Raw genomic sequence first — 19,191 nt, 5'->3', positions numbered from 1 at the left:
TTTCTTCTGCTTATCCAGGGCCGGGTCGCGGGGGCAGCAGTCTAAACAGGGACTCCCAGACTTCCTTCACCCCAGACACGTCCTCCAGCTCCTCCAGGGGGACCCTGAGGCTCTCCCAGGCCAGCCCAGAGACATGGGGGCCTCCTCCTCCCAGTGGGACATGCCTGGAACACCTCTCAAGCGAGGCGCCCAGGAGGCATCCGGAACAGATGCCCACGTGGAGGAGCAGCACCTCTACTCCGAGCTCCTCCCGAGTGACTGAGCTCCTTACACACACTATCTCTAAGGGAGCGCCCAGCCACCCTGTGGAGGAAACTCATTTCGAGCGCTTGTATCCACGATCTCGTCCTTTCAGTCATTACCCAGAGGTCGTGAGGGTAGGAACAAAGATTGACCGGTAAATCAAGAGCTTTTTGTACAATCTATAACAAATGTGTGACCACCACATATTACACACTCACACACCTCATTCATGCAAACAATGAAGTGCCTTGCCTATGGACACAACAACAGCAATCCAAGTAAGAATTTGTACTGAAAACATTTGGGTTGAATTGCTCCAACCAGTAGTAGCTGATAGATTGCTAGATAGAGCCAGCATTAGGCTAAAAACTAAAAAAGCCACATATTGATACTTTGCACATCACACTGGGGCTGTTCTACGTGCATCTCTATAGGTGGAATGTTCATCAGTTACCATGGTGACACAATGCACACATTAGCAAACACGGCCAAAAATAGTTTTAAACAGTCAGAAAACTCAAGAAATATGGACTGGGAAACAGAACATTTTCAGGAGCTGTGATCACTGCGAGTGTTTATGATCCTGTTTACATGTTTGGTTTTCAACAAAAATTGGGAAGTGGGGAAAAGTTATTTTATGTGTGAGACTTCGTTAGTGTGAGGCTAATCAGCTCAAATGTAGTTCCAGCCAAGTCAGGTCTTTATGGTCTGAGTGTGTTAAAATAAGCTCAGATTAAGTCTCACTTGTGTAAGAGAGCTTCTAACAGAGCAGTGTTTTCAGTTCGCTTCACACCCTCAGGGAATGTTCATGACATCAGCTGGAAAGTATCAACAGGCTCTGTGTACTTCCGACTACTTCCAATTTGACCTTTATGAGGTTTATACCGAGTTGTGCTAAAATGAATAAACAGGCCTGGTTAAAGAGAAGACAGTGAACAGGGAGCTGCAAGTGGAGCTGCTCACGAGAACAACTCACCCACTGCCCCAGACTATATAGGGACATATAATACTCCCTACAACTTTACAACAACTCACCCACTGCTCCAGACTATACAGCAACAGATAATACTCCCTACAACTTTACAACAACTCACCCACTGCACCAGACTATACAGCGACAGATAATACTCCCTACAACTTTACAACAACTCACCCACTGCTATACAGTAACAGATAATACTCCCTACAACTGTACTACAACTCACCCACTGCACCACACTATAGAGCGACAGATAATACTCCCTACAACTGTACAACAACTCACCCTTATCTAACAGATAATACTCCCTACAACTATACAACTGCTCACCCTAATGTAACAGATAATACTCCCTACAACTGTACTAGAACTCACCCTTATGTAACAGATAATACTCCCTACAACTGTACAACTCACCCACTGCACCAGACTATAGAGACAGATAATACTCCCTACAACTATAAAACTGCTCACCCTAATGTAACAGATAGTACTCCCTACAATTGCACAACTCACCTTATGTAACAGATAATACTCCCTACAACTGTACTAGAACTCACCCTTATGTAACAGATAATACTCCCTACAACTGTACAACAACTCACCCACTGAACCAGACTATATAGGGACAGATAATACTCCCTACAACTATACAACAACTCACCCTCATGTAACAGAGGTAAGTCTGTGTTCATCTTCTTTGCAGTTTCTTTATGACCTCTTGTATATAACTGATATGCTGTACTATTTATATTAGATATTTGTTTTTTTTACTGTACATACATTTATATCATTTCATTTCATATATTATATATAGATATAGATTTTTTTTTATATATAATGTGATGCATGAGCTACTGTGTTCAAGCCATTCTCTTGTGGATCAATAAAGTCTAAGTCTAATCTATACAAATACACCACAAACTGAAGTACTCTACACATAAAAACAAGGTTAAACAAGGTTTTCTTTATATGAATTAATTGGAATTTTAATTAGGTTGTTTACTTTATATTTTATGATTTTAATAAAAGTGACTGTTAGCTTTGAGACCATGGATCTATAATAAAAACTGGATAAGTCATTCCCCCTCTGTCCCAGCTCGAGACCGACTAGTGGCCGCTCCAGGTACTGCAGCTCCCAGAGCTTGGGCCCAGGAAAAACTCTCCCATAAAAGCACAACGCATTTTGTGGGAATTCAACCTGCTCGTGTTCAACTGACAGAGCATCAAAACTTTCACAAAGGTCAGATTTTGTAGGGATTCTTTTCAATTTTCACAACATAAACTTTTTAACATTTTTAAATCCACAAAGCGCCTAAAAGTTACCTTTGTAAAACTGAAATAGCTGGGCTCTTGTAGTCCAAACACCCCACGTCGTGCACCTTACAGACGTCACACTGGTGGGAGGAGCTTATTCGTACTGAGGAAGTTAATGCGGCAGTGAAAATAATTTTTGGACCCATGCACCAATGAGCAAATGCCCTTGGAAACAATACAACGCCATCTCCAGATTTGATTATAGTTCTAAGTTTGAGACACAGTGAGCTGACTAAAGTGCTGCTGTACACAAAGAGCCTATTTGTATTCTGAAATGTACAGTTAAAGCAAAGCTGTTTTATTTATTTATTTTTTTTTTACCAGTGAGCTGTCAGACATTTTATACATTCTGGTTTGGAAGCAATAAAGATGATGGATTTAATTAAAAGGACTATATCTGACAAACCCCACATCTTTACAGTGGGTTTTTGAGGCTAACCACTCTGCCACCTGGGAGCAGTTTTACCTCCTGTGAGACTGCAGATGTTTAAGGGGCTCCTGTGTGTTTAAAGAGCAGCGTTTAAAGTGTGACTGAGCCCAAACATAATGACACTCACATAAAGTAACAGGGAGACAGTGTCGGCACTTTGTGTAACCCACATCAGAGTTAAAAGGTATGTTAGGCATTTTTTAAATATTTCATAAAATGTCTTCAGAAAATACAAGTAAGGAACTAGGTATAAAGGAAACAGCAATGACAGATATTTTAAAAGGGCCCATATTACGCCATTTTCTGATTTATGTTATTATGTTTTGTTTCATTCATGCATGTTCAAAGCACAAACCTGCATATTTAGGATGAGTTCTGAGTTCTCAAACAGAAACCACCTTGTGATGTCATATGGTAATACAGGAAGTGCTGCACTGTGTTTATAAACTCCATACACCTTTACTAGTTTACAAAAAAGTGTGGATAATTTCTGTCCTGGAATTTCCAGTCTAAAAAGGTAAAAGCTGTTAACTTGAAAACTAGCGCTTCAGGACATCACAAGGTGGAACAGAGCATTTTGAGCTTTGGACATGTGGACAGACTAATCTCAGCGCCTTCAAGGTATTCAGTGAAGGCCCAAGAAAAAATATGCATTTTTGTACTGCTAATATATTTTTTCAATATTTTTTATTCAGTGAGTAATAAACACTACACTAGTAATCATTTCTAGATCATTGTTATAAACTTGGACTAATATCTCTTGGGAAACAAAGGGTTAATATAATGGAATGGAAATGGACCAATCACAGTTTTTCTTCCAATGGCATCTGGGTAAATGAGTGACTCCCCCTGCAGCACTGAACTAAAGAAACATCTGTAGGGCCTTCGGTGACTGGAATGAAGCCCTGTGCAATTCAAGTCAATGTGGGTCCGGTCTTGGTCTATTCCGGTCCAGTCCCGGACTAGTCCTGGTTTAGTCCTGGTTTAGTCCTGGTCCAGTCCTGGTGTTGTCCTGGAAATCAGCTCGATGATTGCGGCGTATATATTTATTCTCCACTAATGTCTGTGGCTCCTCGACCTGGTTTGCATATACACTGGACGCCTTGACGCACCGGACTGAACGAGCCTTAAAATTTGCGTAATGTAAGACCTTTAAAAATGTCAAATAGTTTAATTTGAGTATTAAGCATGTATTCGTGCTGAACCGTTTTGGTACAGGACATTTGGTTTGGTGCAGGGTTGTGCGCGAGTGAGTTCACACGAAAGGCTCGGCTCTTTAATATTCACGGGGGAACTCGTCCGTGATTGCAGTGGAAGTGTTTCCCGCAGCATTTTATAGTTAGGGCGAATTGACAACAATTGCCTATTGATAGATTGACTACGTCCCTCTGAACCGCGTGAATCCCTGCAAAACTATGGTCGTCGCGCGTTTGGTTTAGTGTTTACAAGGAATTTATTTTTTCTAATATTTCATTAATTTTTTTGCTTATTTGAGAATATTTTATTTAACTTACCGTATTTTCCGAGCTATTAGACACTCTGGATTATAAGGCACACTGTCATTAAATGGTCTATTTTCAAACTTTTTTCACAAATAAACCGCACTGGACATTAAACGAAACACAACAGTTGGATGGGTCAGTCGGACTTTGTTTGGTGTGTTCACCGTGACTCTGGGATTTGTTAAGTTGTGGCGTGTAGGGAGGGTGCTGTCTGGGACCGCTGGATTGTTGGTGTGTTCGCAGTGACTCAGTTGTTCAGTTGTAGCTCAGAGTGATACATTGGACTCGCTTTTTCGGTTCGTTCCTCCGTTCCGTTCCTCGTCGGCGTGGAGTGATGAGTGTGTCTGAGGGTGTTTGTCGCTGCGCGGTCGCTGTCTGCTCCGTGTGTGTTTGTGTGCGCTGTGGGTGGTGCGGCTTTGTAGTACTGAAGTCTGGATTGTGGGGTGTGCGGTCATTTTTTGATGGGGTTAGAGGCTTAAGAGTGCATCTAATAGCCCAGAAAATACGGTATTAGTATTACCAAGCAGCACTTTGCATTTATTTTATTTTCCCATTTGTATAATAATAATATACATATAATAAACACATAAATGGTTTTGCATTTTGTTCCCATACTGTACTGAAAATGAACCAAGGTACGTACTGAACCGTGATTTTTGTGTACTGTTACACCTCTAGTATTAAGTCTATTTAGGTCTACAACACCATAAGGAGCATTCAAACATGACATCACAGACTCATGTTCTTAACCAGTCTCATAATAGTCTTTTGTCAGGGCCGTGTTAACAGGAGCTAGCACAGAGCAGTGAAGATGTCAACATTCTGCTCTGTACTTGTGGTATTTTCACAGCCTCATTAACTCGTCTCCACAAAAGACCCTCAGGAGTAAAGCAGCCAAGTCTGAGGAGCAAATTACCAACAAATAGTGACAGGAAGAATTCTTTAGACATGTATTTACGGTAGCTGCAAAATATTAAATACCCAAATTAACTACTAATTGTGAATACTTTTACGCCAAATTGCATTCTGTTATAGTTTAAAGACATGACATATAACTAAACTTTATTTATGTTGTTATGCATACATTTATGTCTAATTAGAGGCAAAAAAACAGACATGCATGTACTGTAAGCGTTTTGTTTTCTTTTTTTCAAATCCAAATGACATGATGAAGTACTGCCAGCTATTCCTTTTAATTTAGTAACGTAACTTATATTCTGAATACCACCAAATGAAAGAGCAACTGTACCTCAATACAAAATTAGTACTCAGAATATGTATTTTCGGACACAAAGTCAAATTTTATCTTTTTAAGTCTCAGTCACCAAAATGGCTTCTTAAAAGTCCAATATAATACAAAATTAACTGTATGTTACAGAGTTACAATGTTGTTACCTCGAGCTGTGTTCTGTTTCATTCACACATGTTATTAGTCTGTCTACCAGAGGTGGGACCAAGTCGTTGTTTTGCAAGTCTCAAGTCGAGTCTCAAGTCACTGGCCCATAAGTCCAAGTCAAGTCCAAGTCGTCTGCTTTGAGCTTCAAGTCATTTCAAGTGTTTAAACCCAAGAACCAAATATAGCTTAGAGTTTTGCAATTTATATGAATTTTCAACTAAACTGTACTTAAAAAGTCATGGTATATTTATATATGAGTATTTATTAGGGCTGGGTATCATTAAGAAGTTGCCGATACGATACATACCTCGATACACAGGCCACGATACGATACATATCTCGACACAGTGCACTTTCGATTTGATATGATATATTTCAAATCGATTCGATACGGTTCAATAAAAAATAAAGTCTAAATTGTGGCTGTGACACTAAAAGTCTTTGTTAAACCACTTCTTGTGCAAAGTTCATATGAAACACAAACATTTTAATCACTGAAACAGAAAAATATCAAATGTGTTGAATAAATGAGCTTCCTTTCACTCCACAAGCAACAAAACTGTAGCTCTGTAACAAAATAATTTAGTAAAACACACCTAAAAATACTCTTGGTGATATATTGATACAGTAGCCCACGATATCGATACTGTATCATCACATTAAACGATACGATATATTGATATTCTGATATTTTTGCACACCACTAGTATTTATATAAGAGTTGTAGAAATGCAGTTTTTTTTTCTTTTTTTAAACGTCTTGACAAGATCTTAGAATTAGAATTAAGATTTAAAGGTGCTTAATAACAGTTGTTTTGTCTGTACTGAAATGGAAGGTTCATGTTCTTTGTAGTCCCCGTTTTACTGTATTGTACTTATATTACTGTAGTACATTTGATGACACCATCTCACAGTACTTCAGTTACTGTTGCCATAGTAACAAACAGAAGTGGGAGGGACATGTTCCAGTTTGATCCTATAAAATTCAGCACTGCATTTATCAACTGTAAAGAGAAAAGTATTTTCTAAAAACATTTTTTTTTTAGCAGAAGCATCAAGTCTTCTTAAGTCACAGGCCTCAAGTCTGAGTCAAGTCTCAAGTCCAACTTAAATCCCAAGTGTCCATTTTATGAAGTCAAGTCTCAAGTGCGAAAAGTCCGATTCAAGTCTGACTCAAGTCCGAGTCACCACTTGCAAGTCCCCACCTCTGCTGTCTACATCTCCAAAGCTCAAAATGCTGAAATTATCCACATATTTAAACTTTTACTAGTATACAAAAAGTGTGTGGATGGAGTTTAAAAACACAGGGCAGCACTTCCTGTATTAGCACATGACATCATAAAGTGGTTTTCAGTTTGAGAGAATAACTCAGTCTAAATATGCAGCTTTTGTGCGTCATATGGGCTCTTTACATGCACAAAATCCATTTCACTTCAGTGTTGTTTGTATCTAGGGCAGCTCGCGATGATGTACGGTCCATATGAAAAAACAGAACAGTTGCAGTGACTCTGAGAAGCTGAGTGGAGAGTTTTATTTGTAGATTGTGCTGATCGTCAGATAAACTGTGGTCCGTGAGTCTCTGAAACTTATGCTATAGAAAGAACTGAAACCTGCGGTGAATAATTTATGTCCATTGATGACTGCGCTTTTCAACTCAAAACAATGAATTATGAATTGCTTTTTGAAAATATAGAAAAGGTGAGTCGTAAGCATAAAGGGTTTTGCCAAAAAAAAAAAACAGCTATAATTTACTGTCCCATCAGAGGTCTTGGGGCCGTGCAGAGAAAATCAGTATAAATAAGGCTAAACAGTGATATATTAGCAGTTGAAATGTATGGAATTTAAAAATACAGAGGAACAAGGGCTAGATTACCACCTGATTAGGGCCGGGTATCGTTAAGAAGCTGCCGATACGATGCATACTTTGATAAATAGGCCACGATACGATAAGCTTTTCAACACAGTGAGCTTTCCTTTCAATACGATTCGACACGACACGATATATTTCACATCAATTTGATATGGTTCAGTGAAAAACAAAGGCTAAATCATGGCTTTGATATTAGCAGTGTAACAATGTATCACGATATGCATCTCACAGTACGATGTTTATTGCGATATTTTGGAGAGGCTGATATAATTGTAGATAGGACACTTTTTTTGCTTTTAAAATACCCTGACAAGAATGTGATGTGAATTATTACTGTCATAATCCCAAGAATTCAAATAAAAAACAGATTTCTTCATCTTGTCTGCTCTGAAATGGATCATGGGATATGTAGTTACTGATGTTTATTAGCTAGTGCTACTATAAAACAACGCATTTATGCAAAGGAACTTGTAATTTGATGTATTGTGAGACTTTTGACGGTGCAATATCAGAATATTCTGGTTATTGTTACATCCCTATTTCATACTAAATGTCTACATCCACTAAGTTTGAGCAAATTTTGTTTGTGCATTTTACTCAAAACAGTGAAAATACCAACACAACTGTAGCTCTTACACAAATTAATTTAGTAAAATATACCTTAAAGTACTCTTGAAATTATAATTATACTTCAAGCCACTATACCAATATTGTATCAGCACATTAAACAATAAGATATATTGATATTTTTATATTTTTGCACACCCCTACACCTGATGATGTCATAAAGTGGGACTGAGTATTTGGACAGGGAGAGCGAGATGGCCTTAGAGGTTGGTGCGCAATGTGACTTTTCTTTGGGGAGCTGTTAATGCTGTGCTGTGGAACATTCTAGGCAAAGCAATAAGTTATCCATCTTGCTGTTATTCTAGTACAGGGGTTTTTTCCACAGATCTGACCAAAAACTTGGCCCAATGCTCATCTCCATGGAGATAGAGGTGTTTAATGCCATTGTGTGCAACATTTTTGGCAAAGCAGTTCATTCATTAAGTTGCAGGGTTACTCAAACATGTGTGAATGAAACGAAATACATCTCGAGGCACAGTTATAATTGGGAAACAATGTTATAACTTAAAGGGCCTGTACCCAGTTTTTCCCGCGTATTTGAACAAAATTTGTCTTGACCCAGACAGTACAGATACACCATCGGTCAAAAGTTTAAGAACACCATAATTTTTCCAGTTACTTATTGCAATTCAAGTCGTGCAAGTCCAATGAAGAACTTGAAATGGTACAAAGGTAAAAACTGAACAAACAGAGGTGAAAAAAAAGAGAGATGCAAGATACAAAACACAAGTCCAACCTCTGCCTCAGGAAAAAAGAACAAGATGGTGAGTTTGAAAACATGGAGTGTCCAGCACAGTGTCCAGACTTAAACCTCATGGAGCTGGTTTGGGATGAACTGGACAGAAGAGTGAAGCAACCTACAAGTGCCACACATTTATGGAAACTTCTACAGCAGACTTGGGAAGAACTTTCTGAACAATATTTGATTTCTATTGAAGAGAGAATGAGCCACAAGTGTGTTCAGCTGTTCTATCTGCCAAAGGTAGACACTTTCATGAATCAAAAGTTTAGAATATGTTTTGGTCAACAGTAAACAGTAAAAAACTGGAAAAAGTGTGTTGTTCTATAACTTTGAGTGTAGTGTATATTGTAACTCTTGATCTGGTATGTTTGGTCTGCAACTAATTAGAAAGTGTTTTACAGTCCAATAATCAGGAAATGTGTGTTTGCATGCTTACTGTTTACTGCATCATTGTGACAAAGTTTCACACTGGTCTCTGAGACTTGTGAAAAGTGTTCACAAACACATCGTGGTGAATAATTAGGATGTTCGGAATTCATAAGGTAAGTGAGGAATTACACTGGAATACTGCAAAGAGTTTAGAAGACCAACTGCTACGCCAAATCTTTTATTCCTTCTGCTATAAAGCTTTTAAATGGAAAGTAAATGTGCTATTGTGTCCCCTGATGCACTGAAGTTTGAATGTATGTTGTGTGTTGTATGTATTTGTTTTGCATTTTATTTTATTATTTATAGATTGTGCACAATCAGAGATGTGCAAACTGAATTACCCTTTGGGATTAATACAGTTGTTGACTGACTGATTGATAAAATGAATTAGTTCTGTTTGTCAAGTTTTTGAGACAGTAAAAAGGTAACGGTGTGCAAAAATATTGAATATTGATATATAATGAATAATAATGTATAATATATATAATGTATAATACAGTATCGATATCACGGGATGCTGTATCTATATATTGCCAAGAGTATTTTTTGGTATTTTACTAATTTATTGTTACAGCGTTAAAGTTTTGTTTGTTTAGAGGAAGGAAACTCATTTATGCAACACATTTGACATTTTCACTGTTTTGATGATTAAAATGTTTGTGTTTCATATTCACTTTGTACAAGAAGTGGTTCAACAAAGACTTTTAGTATCACAGCCATGATTTAGCCTTTATTTTTTATTGAACCATATCGAATCGATTTGAAATATTGTATCGAACCGAAAGTGCACTGTATCGAGATATACCGTATTTTCCGGGCTATAATGCGCACTCTTAAGCCTCCAACCCCATCAAAAAAAGACTGCATGCCCCGCAATCCAGAGCGCCCTATACACGAATCCACTCGAGTGTCCCAGCACAACTTCAGTAAACTACAAAGCCGCACCACCCGCAGAACACGCAAACACACACGGAGCAGACAGCGACCGTGCAGCGAAAAACACCCACACTCACACTCCACGTTGACGAGGAACGGAACGGAGGAACGAACCGAAAAAAGCGAGTGCAACGTGCCACTTCTAGACACAACTGAACAACTGAGTCACTGTGAACACGCCGACAATCCAGCGGTCCCAGACAGCACCCTCCCTACACGCCACAACTGAACAAAGCCCAGAGTCACCGTGAACGCACCAAACAAAGTCCCAATGACCCATCCAACTGTTGTGTGGTTTATTTATAAACCGGTGCGGTTTATTTATGACGAAAGTTCGAAAATAGACCATTCAATGACAGTGCATCTTATAATCCAGAGCGCCCTATAGTGTGGAAAATACGGTATATCATAACATGGCCTATGTATCGATGTATGTATTCTATATCGGCAACTTTTTAATGATACCCCACCCTAGTAAAAGGTGCTTTGCCTTTGGCTTCTACACAAACCTCAATGCCTCTCTGTGATTGGTCCGACAACCACTAGACTCTATGGCACCAGCGGGGACCTAGATGGTAGTTTGTGAACTCAGTTATTACGAGAATCCATCTTGCTGCTCAAGGTTAATTAACTAATTGCTAATACAATATTTAGATCACCATGTTACCTTATTGTTTTGATGTATTAACATGCTTTGACACTCTTGAGTCTCGAGTCCTTAAGTAACTCCCCCTTCAGAGCGCAATCATAACACAATCAGGTGCAACCCGCTAATGAACCTACTGCACATTGCATCAAGATGTCAAGTTGTGTACATCATGCTTTTGTATATTTATGGAGAATTGTCATGTGGGAGCATAGGTGACGTAGGCTTGTGTACTGAGCATTGGACAGAATCTTACAGCTAACCTAACGAGGGTTTGAATAGGGCCCGTGAGATCCCTAAAATTCTCAAACGTGCATGGATATCATCTAAAACCTCTTCAGGCATGTTTGATAAGGGAACACAACACTATAACATGGAAGAAAGCTCCAAAACGTCTAGCTGAATTATTCATATCCACTGATGGTGCTTTTCCTCACAGGACGGTGCAGAGAAGGACGGGGAAGCGTTACAGGCCCCAGGATCCTCTTTAAAAAGACAAAGAGGCGTACTTTAGCTCTGAACGTAATGTGTGCTTTCAAGACAACTATACCCACTTATCTTGTCTTAAATATCAGCAGTTATAATTGATCTTTTTATGGTCTGATAACAACTGAAAATAGTCTCCCTGCTTCAGTTCGATTGAAATAGCGATAAAAGAATAAGGTTTGAAAGTTATGACAGTTTCTGCAACTAAATCTCCCTGTCTGAAAATGTAAAAGTCCAATATTACACAAAATGGATTCTCACTTTAAGTTGTGTTATACAATAATGTTGTTGCCTCATCAAAAACAAATCTGGATTATTGGGTTGTCTACATTAGCCATGCTGGCGCCATCCAGTCATTGAATTGTCTATTTTCAAACTTTTTTCACAAATAAACCGCACTAGACTATAAGGCACATTAAACGAAACACAACAGTTGGATGGGTCATTGGGACTTTGTTTGGCGCGTTCACGGTGACTCTGGGCTTTGTTCAGTTGTGGCGTGTAAGGAGGGTGCTGTCTGGGACCAACGGATTATTGCCATGTTCGCAGTGACTCAGTTCTTCAGTTGTGGCTAGAAGTGGCACATTGCACTCGCTTTTTCGGTTCTTTGGAGTGATGAGTGTGGCTGTGGGTGTTTTTCGCTGTGGGGTCGCTGTCTGCTCCGTGTGTGTTTGCGTGCGCTGCGGGTGGTGCGTCTTTGTAGTTTACTGAAGTCGTGCTGGGACACCAGAGTGGATTCGTGTATAGGGCGCTCTGGATTGTGGGGGGCGCAGTCATTTTTTGATGGGGTTGGAGGCTTAAGAATGCGCCCTATAGTGCGGAAAATACGATACACTAGATGGATTCGCAAAAACCCCGGAAGTGCGAGTTCGGGACCAGCCAATCAGCAAAGAACCATACATTCTGTGTTGGAAACGATTCCAGAGATTGAGGATTTAAAGACGGAAAAAAGAGAATGTTTGGTGGATTTTATCAAGAGGAAAGACGTTACTGCCATTCTTCCTACAGGATTTGAGAAAAGCTTAAGTTAGCCACGTTAGCAGCGCATTACATACGTCGCAATCAAATAGGAGTGATTGGTTAAAGAAAAAAAAGTACCCGCCTACTGTCGAGTGAACAAATCCTAACACTGTGAGGTCAGACGGTTTCTACGAAGTGAAACCGGCTGATGAATTAGGCTATGTCTACATCTCCAAAGCCCAAAAATGCTCCATTCCACCTTGTGATGCCATGAACCTGTAGATTTCAAGTTAGCAGCTACCATTTACCTTTTGTTCAGTAGAAATCGGCAGTTCCAGGGCTGCAATCATCCAAATGATTCCAGTGAAAGTGTATGGAGTTTAGAAACACAATGGAGCACTTCTTGTATTACCACATGACATCACAAGGTGGAACAGGGTGTTTTCCATTTGAGAGAAGAACTCAGCCTAAATATGCAGGATTTGTGTGCTAAACATACTGTGAATGAAACAAAATACAACTTCAAGTATGTTTTTTTTTTTTTTACAAGGAGACATTATGACAGATTAAAAGGAAAAAAAGTAAGTAATTTGTCATAAGATATCTCAGTAAGAGAGCTAGAGTTCTAAGTTTTGCAGCCCGAGTTAGTGGCCTCATGTTCTTGCACACTCTGCTAATAACATCCTGAAATAACCCAGTGAGCAGACAGCAGGAGACTGGGCTTGCTCTGTAGATAGCGCTCATCTTGTTAAATCATGGGTCTGGGTGTATAATGGCATTTGAGCCGCACTAACTTCTGATATAAGTGAATTATGACTCTCTTCAAAAAACAGACGCTGTGGAATCCAAGAGGCTGCTGGGAAACGACGTCCAAGAGGAGGTTTGGTCTGTCAGCTGTCACAGTCATAATCTATTTGTAGATTAATGTATGAAAAAAATGGTTTATGTATTTAGAGGGAACCAGCAATCCTATAATACCCAAAAATGACTCTTGTGAGCTTTAAGCCATGTTATAATTTTGTTACCTCATCAAAAACAGATCTGGAGTTGTATTTTGTTTCATTCACACATGTCTAATAAAAATAATAAAGGATTACTCAGTCTGTCTACATCTCCAAAACTAAAAATGCACTGTTCCACCTGGTGATTCCTTTGTGATTACTTTTCAATCACCCACCCACTTTTGTCTCTAAACGCTCCTAAGGGCCTGTTTACATGAGAACGCTTGCAGGTAAAAATGACAAAATATTTAATCGGAAGTGCTTTTCGTTTAGATGGCGACGGCGTTTTTGGGGCTTAAAAAGGCAAAAATCTGAAACCACCCTCAGTTGAATACGCTCTGCCGTAGCGTTTCCGTTTACAAGACGCCACACTGTGGTCAGATCTGCTCATGTCGTGTACGTCTTTATGTCACATACATCACCAGCGAGCCACCTGGCATGCATACCCAATCCAATTCCACACCATATGCACATTGATTTCCTCCTGAAAACGCTCGTCTAAACGCGGAATAAAAAGTGAAAACGCAATGCCACTTCTGCGTCTTCTGTTCAGAACATCTCCATATAAACGTAACCTAAACCACACTGAAACCATCGAAATGATTCAAATGATGGCGTAGAGTTTGAAAACACAGTGGATCTCTTTCTGTATTACCACATGATATTACAAAGTGGAACAGAGTGTTTTCTGTTTGAGAGGATTTGGGCATTAACGTATGAATTAGGGCTTTCGCAATAACCGCAAAAATGAATTACTGCGGTACTAAGAGGCCCACCGCGTGCATGTTGGGCCACCATGATCACCACCCATGACCCGTTAACATTCCACCTGTTACCACCCGTGCCAGTGATAACCCAGGACTAACCCAGGACTAACCCAGGACTAACCCAGGACTAAGGTGCACCCACATAGACCGTCGGATAATCGCAGGCGAAAGGATCGCTGCAGAGCTCTGCGACGCACGAAGGTAAGTGCAACTGTCGCCCAATGGCGCTTTGCGGACACCCTGCTCCACAGGCCTGGTTCTCTTTCTCTTAAGTCCGCAGGTACCCGACCTGGTGCAGGACTCTGACCCGACCTGGTGCAGGACTCTGACCCGACCTGGTGCAGGACTCTGACCCGACCTGGTGCAGGACTCTGACCCGACCTGGTGCAGGACTCTGACCCGACCTGGTGCAGGACTCTGACCCGAGCTGCCACAGTGAGAGCTGGAGAGATGCAGCTGCTCTTGTTCCAAAGCCAAATGTTACTTCTCCCTCCTAGCACACGCTATATCCACACACAACCAAAGTACGTGTGCATCTGCGCAACAAGCACATCATCTGAGAGTTTTCAGAGCCGCTGGAAATATTATAACTCTGGGGGATGTGGGGTGAGGGAGGGGGTGCTGTATCATCGCATATCGCGCTGTTGAGCTGCTATACCGTTCCGCAGGAGAAATTCCCAAACCGCGACAGCCCTAGTGTGAATGAAACGAAACACAACTCTAGGTACATATTTTTTTATGAGGAAACATTAATTTGTAGTTCATAACTATAGTCAAATCCGTCTCAGTGATCACTTAGCATTCACAAAAGTTAGATTAAAAAAATGCCTATTATTCTCCACCATCACAGTGCCACCTGCTAGTCTCCAAGAATATATTGCCCTAGTTCCCTGTTCCAAAGTGCAGCATTAACCATCACCATGGAGATAAGCAAGCAGCGCCTCCAGGTGAAGAGAGAGAGATACTTTATTGATCCCGAGGGAAATTCAAGTCGGTGAAGTTACGGGTCAAAAAGGCAACCCTGTTCTCAGTACGAATGCATCTTTCAATCTATTTTTATAGCATGAGAATAAATAAAAGTATAAATGCAAGATATGTTTAATGCATACTACTGTGAAACATTCCAGACAAAGGAATAACATCTCCATGGAAACAAAAGATTTCTGGACTCCGACATAAGAAAAATGACCAAGTGCACCTTTAACAAGAGCTGATATGAATACAGGAGGAAGCCAGTCTTAAGCAAAAACTTTTTACCAACACCAACAAGCCGATTTGACATTTATACCAAAACAGGTATCTTCCGGTTATTTGAGGATGTTTGGTTAATTGGCAAAGTAACATCTGCACAGGGCTGACTCACATCTGTTAGATCACTTTCTTTTTCATAGATTCTATAATTATTCAAGAATAGCAAATGTAGGAAGCCAGTGTTTTGTCATGATCTGTCAATCAAAGTCAGCATGAAGTAGAAGCAGCAGATGTACTATAAGGAGGTGTTGAGGCATCAAGTTTGTGAAACATGGATATTACATTGTTATCCCAGTAGATATAATTATTAATATAGACTCAGTATTGTAGTCATTATAGACATTACAGACTTTTCAAAGCTTTAAAACATGTTATAGTTGTTTCTCCTTCTCATTTACCCTCTGGAAGTCGTTTTTAAGTGATTCGTGATTCATGTTTGAGCAATCTTTAATCACTTAGGTGCTTTCACAATGACAGCACTTGTTGCACACCAAACGTTCCGCACCAAAAGCTCTTAGTGTGGTTCATTTTCGTTGGTGTAAAAGCATTAATCGCACTTGGATCCTCACTAAATCAAGCGGACCGAGACCTCAAAAAAGAGGTGGTCTCGGGTAGAGCTTGCACCCGCGGGACCCAACTACACAATGCGAGAGCGGGCTGGTTGGATGATAAACTGCAGTCATGCAAATTCAATATGAGTGTAAAGTAGGGATGGGCATTCGATTAAATTTTCTTAATCGAACATTGAGAGAATTAACGATCAATTATCGATTAATCATTAACATTTTTATATTCAAATTATCATTATTATTATTACTATCTGCACTACTAATATGTGTAAATTCAACTTTACAACATACGTGTTTAATGCAGATTTGCGCAAGTCTCACAGAAACAAAACTTTAAACCGCATGGCTCATTTGCATAAACTAAGTGAAGAAAAAAAAAAAACAGCTCTTGTGCGCTGATGCGGCACGACTCAATGGAACACAGGTTAGTGTGACCATATTTGCGTTTGTCAAAACCAGGAGACTGTACGGGGGGCGGGAGGTGGGGCCTTGTCATCGACATTGCTCTACTCTCACCTGGCAAAGCTTTTTCATGTTTTCGGTGTCCTGGTGAACTTTTTCCCACTAAACACCGAAACATATGTGCCTGCTTCACTGCACACGTGGCCTCACACTTGTCCCGACCGGAACGGAAAGCGTGGAATTTTCTTGTACAAGTCATCGTTAAATACGCATTTGCGCTTCGGCACATTGCAGGCTGACGACTGTCTACTCGCTCCTTCTGAGTGCAGAGAGCTACATGTACGGACCCGTTTGTCCCCGGACACAGACGTTTGGTCACCCTACATTCGGTTTGGCGATTAAAATTAACATAATCAATGAAATTTATTAATTGATCAATTAATGATCAATTATCAGTTAATCGACTAATCATGCCCATCCCTAGTGTAAAGTAAAATACACAAATTATTCATGTACGGTTTTCATTCCGCACTCTTCTCTCCAATTTATGTCTCTCTTTTTTAATTTTAATCTTCATGATTATTTATGTTTTGATTTGTTTTTATTATGATTTTAATGTATTTCTTATTCTGTAAAGCACTTTGAATTACTTTGTGTACGAATTGTGCTATACAAATAAACTTGCCTTGCCTTGCCTTACGACATCATTTGTGCTGGATATTTTATTTGGCATTAATAAAAACATTTTAAGCAGCCTAAACTTGCGGATATGGTCTAATCTCGTGCATATTTTAGACAATTCCTTTCCGCTTCTCCGTGTTTAAGAGTTTAAAAAATCAAACGTCTCCATCTTGTGGGATTTGTGGGCAGGAGGGGGACAAAATATCACAGATACGGGCAGGAGCGGGAGTGAAAAGTACAATTCTTTGCGGACGCGGGCGGGACTGAAAATTCTGTCAAGCGCAGACCTCTAGTCTCAGGCTGCATGACTCTGCACCAAATGACAAACTCAGGTTCAAACCATACAGTAGGTCCAAACAAACTATTGGAGATGTATCATGGGAAGGCAGGCTCGGACTCCCGAATTTAGTGCGCCAGCCTTTCCGCGATGTGACGTGTTCAATGTGCAGTTGAACCAGCTGTGCACAGGAGCCTTGGATATACTATATGCTACATAATAACTATTTTATTGCCTAGTGCAGACCAAATAATCAAACTAGCGATGTGAAGGTGATCTTATTTATACACCATATTGCCGATCAACTCCTTTTTCATCACTACCGGCATAAGCCCATTCCTCTCTACTTTCTCCAGTTTTATTTTGTTAGTCAGCAACATACATAGGATACAGCAACATAGTCATTTTGGTACCAATGAAAAAAAATTGCTCTCTAGTGTGATCTGCAATTATCCACTGGAGGTACCAGCTCTTTGTTGTGATCACGTTTACAGCGACATCAGCTCCCACTGGGCATCACAGTTTTCTAACACGCAAGTCAGCAAACTTGTGTCTTTTATTAAGTCGTTTTAGATGAATATTGTGATTTAAAATGTGCAAATTATAAACAACGATCATACACACTCATCATTAAAAATATAAAGTAGACACAAGCACAATACGTGTTCTTTAACAACATTAGACAAGATTAGTAGTAGTTGATAGTAGTTTTACCAGTAAATCATGCCATGTGGTCTTGTGGATACCTTGTGATACCATCAAAATGATTCAGAAATAGGTGTGGGTATCATTAAGAAGTTGCCAATACGATACATACCTCGATGTATAGGCCTCGATATGATATGTTTTTCGATACCGTGCACTTTCAATTCAATACTATTCAATATGATATATTTCCAATCGCTTCGAGACAGGCTTAACCATGGGTGTGATACTAAAAGTCTACTAAGTCCACTAAGTTTGTGCAAAGTTAATGAAAAACACCCATTTTACTCATCAAAACAGTGAAAATGTCAACACAACTGTAGCTCTTACACAAAATAATTTAGCTAAATTTAGCTAAAATTACTTTTGCCAATATGTCAATATAACAGCCCACAATATCAATACTGTATCATCAAATTAAACAATATGATATATCAATATTTCAATATTTTTGCATTCAGGAAAGGTACTTTTACTTTTATTTTTTGTCAGTATTTATATTTCAAGTTAAGTTCATAATAGCTTCAATAATAGTGTCTATACACTTCAGAATGGCTGTCTAGTAAGTAATTTCAATATAGTTATCGAGAGTTTGCATACTGTATTTGAACTGCAGCTAATTTCTAGATTAGATTGATTGAAAAAACACAGTGTATTTATCAAATTAATTTAGTTGTCCAGGATATGCTGAAACAAACACTGATCTTATCAAATTATAAAACATCACCTAATGCACGAGACTGCAACCTTTCAAATAAAACATGATTTTATCTACAGCCGTAAAAAAGGATAAAGACTCAAATAGCAAAGATTAAAAACAGCTATAAAAACGCAGGAGCCATGCATTTGCTAATATTAACACTTAAATTAGGTCACTTTAGTGCGGAAAAACAAGGTGTGCATTTTACCATGTAGAGTTGAAACATTTGTTTTATAGGACCTGCTTTTTTCTTAGTTGACTTTACTAAACTGCTTT

The 19,191-nt window shown here is 39.4% G+C and overlaps 1 protein-coding gene across 2 annotated transcripts in view; it reads right to left on the bottom strand.

Annotated features, from left to right (window-relative positions):
* The window catches only part of ankrd50l (ankyrin repeat domain 50-like), a 78,236-nt gene that overhangs the window by 57,269 nt on the left and 1,776 nt on the right, over positions 1–19,191 (bottom strand). The window lies entirely within an intron of this gene.

Source organism: Boleophthalmus pectinirostris, unplaced genomic scaffold (assembly GCF_026225935.1).
Source record: "Boleophthalmus pectinirostris isolate CB_2022bp ecotype Guang Dong unplaced genomic scaffold, ASM2622593v1 HiC_scaffold_1, whole genome shotgun sequence".
Lineage (NCBI taxonomy): Eukaryota > Metazoa > Chordata > Actinopteri > Gobiiformes > Gobiidae > Boleophthalmus > Boleophthalmus pectinirostris.
The sequence above is the reverse complement of the archived record's forward strand: the minus strand, read 5'-3'. Positions and strand labels throughout refer to the sequence as shown.